Here is an 11,282-nt window from a genome sequence, read left to right as displayed (position 1 = left end):
CTGTGAGTTGGTTTTAAATCTATACTTCTGTCTTACTTATCTCCCACAATTGTTGAAGGCATGAATTGGGATATCGAACATATAGATGCTTCTTGACTTACAATGGGGTTCTGTCCCAGTAAACTCTATCATAGGTTGAAAGTATCGTAAGTCGAAAATGCACTCAATATACATAACCGACTGGGCATCATAGCTTAGCCTGGCCTACCTTAAATGTGCTCAGAACATAACATCCAAAGCCATAGGAACACAGTCCACTGGAGAGCGCCGGTGTCAACTCCAGAGGCCCTCCCTGGGAGCTGCAGCTCACCCACTGCCCTGCATCAGGAGAGCACATCGCTAGCCTGGGAAAAAAGCAAAATTTGAAACGGGAAATGTGGCTTCTACTGAACAAGTACCACTTTTGCACCACCATGAGGTCAAAAAGTTGGACCATCGTAAGTCAGGAACTGTTTATAAATTCATTTTGTAAACTAATACTTCCCATGCAAGATTTTGTTCTTATTATTTCAAATTGGGCCTTGATTCCAAGACTTTTCACCTTTTTTCCTACTCCCATCTGTGCACAGGGCACTGGTTAGACCACGACTGCCTCACAGCCTTAAAAACTTCGCTGTCCATGAAGTGGTGTTGTCTGCTCCTTATCCTGCCTTGTTTCAAAGGTGCCCAGTTCCCCGAGGCTCCGGGGGAAGGGAATACAGGTAAGGCCACCAAGCACCTGTCCATCCTGCTCGACTGGTCTCCTCCCCAGTCTTATGTGTCTTTGTTGCATTGGGAGCCAAGGAGCTACCCTGTGTCACCTCTAAAGTGCTGGCACCACCTCAGACCCCGAGCGCCCACCAATTCTGCTGGTAGAGAGAATGGGGCTCACCAAAGGACCAGGGGTCCCCTGCCCCAGCCCAACCACCCACTGCTGATTCTTGCTCTCCAGAGGCAACTCTTTTTGCTGTTTCTTCTGCATCTACTGGCTTATTTCTAAATACCATGCTTCTACTGCTACTTCTTAATACTTTTCAGTTACACGTATTACCTACTGACATCCTTTCAGTGGAAAGCGAAGACTTGGGTTTCTTACACCCCGCTTCCTATCTCCACTTCACTTCTTCTTTTACTTAAGGTGTTAAAGCACAATTTTTGTTAATTTTCAATGTTTGTACTATTAGGGTTATATGAATAATATTCACAGTTGTGTCATATGATGAGTTAGAATGTAATGCTTTTATAATAACATTTGGTTTTCTCTGGAATCAATAAATACCTCCTTCTTTAAGTTCCTCAGAGTTTTACATACCTATCACCAATTTCTCCCTACACTCTGTTAATCTGTTCCTACCACATCCAACAATTCCCGAAATCTATTCAGTTCCTCCTGGAGACTTCCATCCTCTTGCTCCAAGGCGGACCAGTGATTTCCTAGAACAACTGCATGCCTGCTATTAGGGAGGTTTCTTTTCACTAGCATCCTGGGATTTTTTTTTTCTTTTTGCATGGATTCCCTACTTTCCTGGATCCTATAGACTCAAAATACTTTATGTCTCTTAGTCCCCTTCTACATAATCACATTCTGCCCTTTAATTTTCATAATGTAAGCTCTGAGCTTCAAGGGCCTGCTAACTTTTTTTCTCAGTGCTAATCTAAATCTAATTCTCAGCCTTAAATATTTCAGGCCTTTCTGAACGAAAAGGAAAGTCAGAAGGGGAAGTGCCCGTCGGTCCTCACAGTTGCATGAAGGGTACAGTCTTTTGTGCCATCAAACACTTGTTGATAAAACGATGACTAGTAGAAGTTTATAAAGATCTCAATTTTATGCCACTGTGCAGTCTTAAGATTTGTGTAAAAATATATTTGTCTATCCTGTTACTTGTTTAGAACTGTTCTTAGATGTATTATTTGCATGAAGGAGTCTTTTAGACACCCAGACATTAGAATCTGTTGCTATGTCCTATGAAATAGATTACTTCCAAAATTTGCAAATCTGACTGGTTGTATTGTTTCATAATTTGTTGCCTTGGCAATACTATTCAGATGAACATGTCTTTTCTTTGTGAAAAACTGTAAATCCTTCTGAGGTGTATTTGGTGAACCAGAGTAGAATCACAAATGAGAGGAAGCCATGACTTGCAATGTTTCCTCAAACAGAATTGTAAGGGTTTTGGCTCACCTCGAACGAACTTTCCCATGTCGCCCTCGCGGTTCACACTCTCACTCTGGCGGTGCACATTCTCTAGTGTCTTTCCCTGAAATGGTACACGCGAGGTAATACTTGGTGCCTTCGTCCCCGTCAAAAAAACATCAGTGTTCTTCCTATACTTCACGCTTAATAGCTTTGCTGAATATCAGTGTTTTAATATGAAAATATTTTTTCTCAGATGTGTGCACCTCTTCCTCTGTGTGCGTCTTCTGGCTGCGGCTGCTGCCCTTCAGAAGCCCAGTGACGATGGTCTGACCACCGCCACCTCTCACCTGGCTCACAGCAGAGCCACCTCTCACCTGGTGCACAGCCCATCTCTACACCACAGCACAGTGACTCTCTTAAAAAGGAAGGCCTTTCACAGCCCTCGTCTACTCACAGCCTTCAAGGCCTCCTCTTCTCACTTGGAGCCCTGCCCATGTGCCTCGGGACCCCACATGCTCCGGCCTGGCACCCTCCCTGTTTTCATCTCTGCTTTTCTTTGCCACCTCGACTCTGCTCAGGGCACACTGGCTGCCCAGCTGCGGCGCACACCTGCCAGACGGGCTCCCACCTGAGTGGCTCGGCGTTGGCTGATCCCTGGCCAGGAAGGCTCTTCACCCAGACACCAGCCAGGCCATGCCTACCTTCTTTCGAGTCTTTGCCTAAAACGCACCTTCTCAAAGAGGACTCCCCTGATCACCCTGTCCCTATTATTCACTGTTACATATTGTCTATTATGCCAGCCCTAGGAGGGCAGAGAACTTTATTTGGCCCCTGATCTAGCCCCAGTCCCAAATCAGTATATAGTTGGTGCACAATAAATGTCATCAGAATAAATAAATGGAGGAGTGGTCTTTGTATTCTTTTTCCCACAGAATGGACCAGAGGCCCCTCATTTCAGTACTCTGTCTGAGGCAAAGGCTATGTACACAGGCAAACTTTTCATCGTTTTCCTTCTTCCACCTGTTTTCCGTATCATGGATAGAATCATCTTTTCAAAATGCAAACCCGGTGGCACCAGCCCTGTCTCCGACTTTCTTTACCTCTGCATATGATGGCCCGAATGGCTTCTATGTTTTGAAAATTATGACAGAATTCTTTGATATGATCATAACACTTAGCATAGATTCCTCCTTGCCTAGGCCAGAGGGCCTTTCACAGGCTGTTCCCTCTTCTTGGAATGCCCTTCCAGCCTTTCTTTGCTTAACAAGCCTTAGGACCAAAGCCACAGCCCAATCGTGGGAGAGAGCCTGGAAACAGAAGCCTGCAGGGGGCTTGACTCGAATGGTTTCCTTTGCATCGAGGGGTGAGGAGGCAACGTTTCAGTGTCAGATACGCGGGATGAACAAACTCTGCGGTGCTGATGTAGGGCAGGGTGTCTCTAGTTAACATCAGGGTAGCATATACTTGAAAGTGGCGAAGACAATAGATCTTAACTGTTCTCACCAAAAAAATAGTAAGTGTGAGATGATGAATATGTTATCTAGTAAACACTTCACGACGTATGCAAATATCAAAATGTCACGCCTGGCCTGGCTGGTGTGACTCAGTGGACTGAGTGCCCTCCTGCGAACCAAAATTTGGGAGAAGTGCTTGAGTATATGCAGAGTTCTCCTACAACTCGGGAACTGACCATGACTCTGCGGCCTCAATAAAAACTTTCAGAATCCAGAGAAAAGAAGCAGGAGAGGAGCACAGGCGCAGGAAATGAAGGATGGAGAAAAGAAAAAGCGAGGTGAGGACTGAGTGGACAAGTGAATGGAAGCCAGGAATTTCTTCATGCCAGGTTTCTAATCCTTATTCTATAAAATATGTGGAAGTGGAAAAAAATGTTGTTTTCTCATATTTGGCTTATGACATTTGCCTTCGAGATTTATTTTATTTTTGAGGGGGCGGCATTCTCTGTATAATGCATTCGACTGACCTACTCAGGGAATCTAGGAGCTGTTTTCCTACCAGAGGTGAGGGATCTGCTGTGACTCAGCCAGGGCCTGTTCCTCAGTCCCATGGACCAGCAGGCGGCCTGGGTTCGCAGAGAAGGTGAGTCAGCGAGGTATCCGGCCTGCCGTTCTGAAGTGAAACCAGAGTTAGCAGGCTTCACTTGGCTTCAGATGCAAATCTGTCTGCGTATTCTCCAGATACCCTGGATGTATGTGCACGAATGTAAATAGAGAGTTACACTGTGTTAATTTATGTCCCCAAAGCTGTCCATGTTCGCAACTGCACAAAACATACATCCTGGCCAAAGAACTATTAAAAGCAGCCTGGAAAAATGGCCCAAGGGAGGCAGGTACTTTATCATTGACTGTCACTAGATATTAATTCATCCCAAGTACCCTTTATCCGTGGGATAGTGGGAGACTGCACAGGGGTCCCAGAGACCTTGATAGACGGACTGAGAGTAGAGCAGGGACACGTTTTCAGCCTCACTTCGTTGTTGTCTGGCTTTCATCAGAGAGACAGGGCAGCCGGAGAGCAGTCCCTGGGGTCTGCGCAGGGAAGGACCTGCCAGGAGAGCTCCGAGGTTGCTGAGGCCGGGCGCTGGCATCTCATGAGGTTTCTGCATGACGCGTGCAATGTAAATGCTGATGTCGCCTATGACCAGGATTCGTACAACTGTTCCTTGGGACACATGGAACCGAAGAAATAAAAACGCGCTAAAACAAAGAGGCCTGACCCTGAGTACCCATCAGAAGACAACTTCAGTGAGAGACAAAAGGAAAAGCAAGACCTCCTTATTCTAGTAGGTAACTGTGTGGAAAAAGAAGATTCTCCAAGACGTAAATCACAGCGCCTCCCCTCTGCAGGAAGCACTTCTTTCCCCCTTCGGAGTGATCATTTTATAATTGGAAAAGCCCTGGAGTTTAAAAGCCTGCCTCTTACAAATGTCACTCCCAAGCTCCAGCACTAATCCAGAGGAAATATTATCCTAGTGGTCTCCGAGGCCCAATGTCTAGGTGTTGGATACATGATAAACTTACACGGAGCTTTCTTAGTGAGATATAGTCCTCTGGAGGATTGAATTTTTCAAGGCTTAGTACAACCCAACCCTTTAAATAAGATTTAAGCTTCCCTTGTCAGGTTCTTTTAAGAGCTTTTTAAATTTTTTTTATTTGCTGCTTTGACCAGGTTCTAATCCCCCGTCCCCGGTGACAACCTTTGGCCATTGAAACCATTTCGTGCCTGGTTTCCCAGGGTCCGGTGTAGCTTGCATGATGGGAGATACGTGTGTGTTTTCCCTCTTTCACAGGAGAGCCCCGCAAAAATAATTTGAGATGGAAAACTTGCAACAAGAAGACTTTCTTGCTACTTTACTGATAATAGGGTTTTTAAAACGTTTTCCCCCCCTGATTTCTAGGCAGCTCTCCAGCAGTGGGAGATTAAGAATGCATCTACCAGTTTGCACCTTAACTGTGGACTTCCCAGCCTACAGAGCTGTGGGAAATAAATGTCTATGTTTGAGCTTCTCAGTCTGGTATTTTGTTGGAGCAGTCTCAGATGCTAAGAGAACAACTGAAAAATTTAAACACTTTCTTGTGCTGGAAAATGATTTGGAAACTTCCAGGCACCAGAAACAAAAAGGAGCTCAAAGCCAGAATGAAAACTTGGAGGTAACAACATGGCCTCCAATGGGAAAGAAACTCCAGGAACTGAGGGATGGACTTTTCGTGGCTGCCACCTGCTGGCAGGGATTCCTCAGGCCTGGGTGCTGTGGTGCCCGGCCAGGTAAAAGAAGGGACCCTGGAACTAGGCTACCTGGGTTCGAAGCCCCGGTTCGACATCTTATGAACCATGTGAACTCGGGCACATTATGCAGCTTCTAATGGCTCTGTTTCCTTATCTACAGAGTGAGGATCTTAAAAAGCAACTTCTCAAAGAGGTGCTGACCATGGAATTATTAGATACAAAGTACAGAGAGCAGCGTCTGGAACAGTTTAGGCACCGTAACAATGTTTCCTCAATATTAGCTATGGACACCCATGAACACATGTTAGCAAAACTGAAAAAGCATCGCACATTTTAGCCAGAATATGGGGGAACTGAAACTCTCACACTGCTGGTGACTCCATCTGTGCGTCCACATTGGAAAGCAGCTTTGCCAGGTGCGGCCAGGTTCCAGGTGCGCAGTCTGCAATCTGCAGTTGCACTTCCCGGTGTGCCCTGGGGAGCGGTTCCACACACCTGCACCAGGAGGCTGGTAGAGGCATGTTGGTAACAGTAAAAGCTGGGAAGTAACCCAGGTGTCTATTGACAGGGAAAGGTAAAAGGTGGTCCAGTTATACAATGGAATTCTACGCTGTAGTTAAAATGAATGGGTTCTGCATGCACATGGGGGGGGGGTGCGTGTGTAGTCTCACCCTCTCCCCATTGTGCACCGAACATGGAGCAACCTGGATAAAATACCAAGAGCATACTGTTGACTGAGTAAAGTGAACTGCAGAATATCAACTTACATGCTCTTAAAAAGTTAACAAGATAATTAGAATCTTGTTTATGGATAAGTGTTATACATCTATACTAAACATATACAAACTTAGATAGTATGTATTTTCCAAGGAAGGCTGCAGGGTAATGGGTATGGGAAAGAGTTCCTGACTATATTTGTGTAACTATTTAATTCTCAAAAAGAAAAAAATCTGAAGCTTATACAGCATATCACATTTGTTAACACTGGATATTCTGTAAGTCTAAAATATTTTATAATTAAAAAATCCAATTAGAAAATTAAAGAAATAGAAGTATGGCAAAGAAGAAAGTTTATTCTTCCAGTTTCCCCCTAGAAGTTTTTGACGCTGGTAGTATAAGGTTCACACTTTGAGAAACACTGGCCTCAACGCTGGATTATCCAGAGGACATCCTGACTCCCTGGGTGGTGGTAGAGGGGCGGTAAGGGAGAGGAACAGAGGGGGGAAGGGAGGGAGAGAGGGAGAGAGAGAGAGAGAGAGAGAGAGAGCAGGGGAGGGAGGGAGATTTGGGAGGCAAATTTCAAATAATAAAATGTTATTTTGCATTTCATTTGTGGTGGGGACAGCATACTCTTTTCAGTACTCAGGGCTGCTACAGTTTTTGGTCCTGGTGTGTGCACTTTCAGCCTCAGAGCAGAGGCCAGTTTAACCCCAAGTCTGCTTTGTTACGTGCGCAGTGGGGCAAGTGTGGGACCTCATGTATTTAGGGAAACGTAGTTGAGCAGACAGCGAGGGGCAAGCTGGGTGAGAGCCAGGCTGTCTGTCTGGTAGAGGAGAAGTGTGATGAAGGGAGGGGATGGGAGGAGAACACTGTTTTCAAGTGAAAGTCTACGCAGAATTCTCAGGTAGGAAAATTCAAGTCTGCACTTCTGGCCAACGTGAAGGCAGGAGGCCAGAGCCCACCTGCTTGCCCACACCTTCACACACTGGCTGTACCTGGGGCACGTCAGTGGGGCACATCAGTGGGGCACATCAGAAGGTCAAGTCTCCTCACATTCAAACCTGTGTTTCCGCTCCTTCCCCCAACTTGCCTCTCCAGTGTAATGGGAAGTAAGGGTTGATACAAAGAAGGAGAAACTGAAGTACGAGGAATTCAACCTGAGACTTGATCCTATTTCTTATATCTTTAACGTGAGATACAAAGGAAGGATAATTTCATTTTCCTCATTCATTATCTAATGCCATTTGGTTAGAGAAAATGTGCAAAGCTGAATTTGCATAGATAGCATGCTGTGCGCGTTCAGCGGCCTGAAGTCATATCGAAATAGTTAATTATGTGACATCAAGCATGGTTGTATTTTAAAGGAGAAAGTTTGATATGAACTTGAATATTTTATGCTTTCCTCAATTAACATAAATGAGGAAAATGAGAAAAGTACCCCCACACATCCCAAATAGATGTTTTAGGCAGCAACATTATCCCCCTTATTAAAGATGTGATTGTATTTTTTTTTGATTTAATGCCTGGGATGTCAAGGCCCCTCATGGGAGCCAGGCAACCCTGTCGAGCCCCTCCCTCCTCAGCGAGACAGGAAAGCGCCCTCCAAGGGTCACTCCAGCCTTTCTGCCTGTGAAAGCGAATGACTCAACCTCAAAATTATGGCTTTAAATATTTCTTCAGCTGCAAAGGGTCATTTATCTCAAGCCCCATTTTCACTTAATAACGATTGTGAAGCTGAGGCCTGACTGCTGACCTTGAATCTGACTGGTGCGGATGCCCAGCGGACATTCTGTGCTCCACCAAGCACTGCGAGCAGGTGGGGACAGTCACCTCATCTTCCTCCTGTATTCCGTGTGTCTGGAATAATATCAGTTGTAGATAAGCAGGGGCCTACCAGGGGACTTCTCGAGCCCCGTGCACAGGATTATGAAAGGCTCACTTGATGGGTATTTTACGTCGCGTGCATTTTCCTGTGGAGCCAGCTTACCACACCACTGAACAAGCACGCTCTCTGTAGGGATCTGTGCTTCTTTTTTCGTTCTTACTTCTGAGTCTGTCTCCACGGTCATTTATTTTTTAACAGTAGTTTGCTCCTCACCGAAGGATCCCTTGCGCGGAGACAAAACAACCTGGATAAACTCAGAGTCTCCACCTTCTCTCGCTGTAGCCAAATTTCCTTCCTCTGCATTTATTGTTTTCCTTTCCTGCCTTGAAGTTGGAGGCCGGTGGCCGACTTGGGATCCGTACCATAACCCCACTCACTCAGTATGAATAGAAGCAAGAGGGCTATGAGGTGGTAGCAAACGGAGCATTTCAGCTGTGAGAGAAAAATTATTCACAGAAGGAAACAAGTGCAATGAGCCAGAAACCGAAGCTCCGCCGGAGTGAGATGCAGTCACAAAATCCGAGGTGCCTCAGAGACAAACACAAGTGGACAAAGGCATGTTGCATAAACCAATCTCTTTCATCCCCACGCAGAAACTATGGCTCTGAAATCTTGGATCACTTAATAATCCATCTCCAAACAAGTCATTAATGTCCATCACACAGTGGAAGAAAACTAGTTCTGTAAAAAGAGAAACTTGCCAATATCAATTGCCAAATAAGGACCACTGAGTAGCTGCAGTCGGTGACTTCCGGCCTCTCTCCTAGGGCCTGACACTCTGACCTTCGTAGCCCACGAGAGGTTATCAAAACATCGCTAAAATGTTGGGGTTAAGAACCTGCCTCCTGTTAGACATATTGATGAATACAAGCAGCAAAAAAGACCCCTTAGTTTTCCTCTTCTGTTGCTTAGTTTTCCCTACAACAACAGAAAGTTCTGACGGACAGATGAATGAGCCCTAAAAGTACGTTTCATTTGAATTTCTTTTCCTTTCAACTCTTAAATGCATCCCGTACAAACAATCTCCTAAATAAGCGATGAAATTGCGTAAGAGACAACATCACATTGAATATGACCCAAAAAATCTCAGAGAGACATAAGATGTTTTCAAGACCTATAACTTATCGACTGTTTTCTCAAAGATTGCAATGCTAACAGATGGCGTGTATTCAATATGCAGTGTGTGCCAGGCTCCATGGTGTTGTACGCACCACACATTTAGTCCTCATGCCAGTCACTGTTGTCGTAGGAGACTGGGAATTTGTCCAAGTTGTTCATTGTGTACGTGGTGGAAATGAGTTTCTCAGTCAAATCTTTTGAGTTCTCGTTAAGAGCCTTCCTTCTTAACACAATGAAATATTCTCACTTAGTTTCCTGTTCTGTGTGATACAAGGTGGACCCCCCAAAAAACAGAATTATCTTCTGGAGGGCGGGCCTCTTGTAGTACAGGCTTCCCCCGGTAGCTGAGTGTTCTAGGAATCCGTCTGTATCACTGCACCCGATGACGTTTTTGTGAGAGGCTGAGTTCAACTTCAGTGAATTTTTTTGGAAGACCCTTTCAATGCATTTGCCCATTTTATGATAGGGATTTACGAGTGCACCTGCCCATACCACGCTGAGTGTTCAGCAATTTTTGACCAAAAAATGGCATGACCCCTGTGCCCCATCCTCCCTATTTACCCAATTTCAACCCAAGCAAAAATTTTTTTGTTTCCCTGGATGAAAAAATTCCTCCAAGGGAAACATTTTGCTGACATGGAAAAAGTGAAACAAAAAAATGGCAGAAGCACTAAAAGGCATCAGAATTGACCAATTCAAGAACTGTTTGAGCTCTGGAAAAACCGTCGATAGGTGTATTGCATCAAATGGACAGTACTTGGAAAGTGACTGAGGTTTAAACATGTAAGAATAAATACACACTTTTTTAATAAATAAATTCTGGGGCTTTGTGGGGTCCCCCTCATATCACCTACTTTATCTCCACCCTTATGAGAATTTGTTTAGTAGCAACTAAAGAGGCAAGATGGCATATTGATGTTTGATGAGACTCTGTGCTGCTGAAGCAGAGAACCAAACTCAAGCTGGCACGAGCAATAACAGATCTGGATGGTGTGCCCACTCTCGGATGGACACTGGAGCTGGAGACGCACTGAACACTGACCGGCTCAAGACTGGATGAGGCGCTCACCCATCAACCACTCGCTTTGGCAAGGGGAACACGGATAGCTCACATTGCAATCTGGGTGCTCCTGAAGCCATGGGCGCAAACAACCTCCTCTACCCCCAATTAAATAGCTCCCCCTTGAGGTGGGTGGAGGGGAAATGGGAAAATAGAAGCATAGGAAAATAAGCCAGAGCCAAGCAAACAGAACCCTTGCGAACTGTCCCAGTAAAGAATTAACACACAAAGGAAACCTAAAGAAAGATCATGGGTATATTCCACATCTTAAAAATCTTCACAGAAGATGTGTTGTAAGTAATTATTTCAAAATTTAGCTGCATGAAAGAACAAACATTCATTTCTCTGGGAGACCACCTGAGTGTGGCTTAGCTGACTCAAGGCCTTCTATCCAGTTGGCTGAGGAAGGCCCTTCTTCCCACGCGCTCCTGGCTGTTGGTGGAGCTCGGTTCCTGCCGGGCTGCTGCACAAGGGCTTCGGTCCTTGGTGCCTGGGCTGGTCCATATGACAGACAGCTCACACAGGCAGGCGGCTTTCCTCAGAGCGAGCAAGGAAGAGAGTAGAAGACGGCCAAGACAGTCTTTCCATGACCTAATCCTGGAAGTGACGTCTATCACTTCTGCCACATTTTATTGTCG

Source organism: Desmodus rotundus, chromosome 12 (genome assembly GCF_022682495.2).
Source record: "Desmodus rotundus isolate HL8 chromosome 12, HLdesRot8A.1, whole genome shotgun sequence".
Classification (NCBI taxonomy): Eukaryota; Metazoa; Chordata; class Mammalia; order Chiroptera; family Phyllostomidae; genus Desmodus; species Desmodus rotundus.
This window is presented reverse-complemented; position numbering follows the sequence as displayed.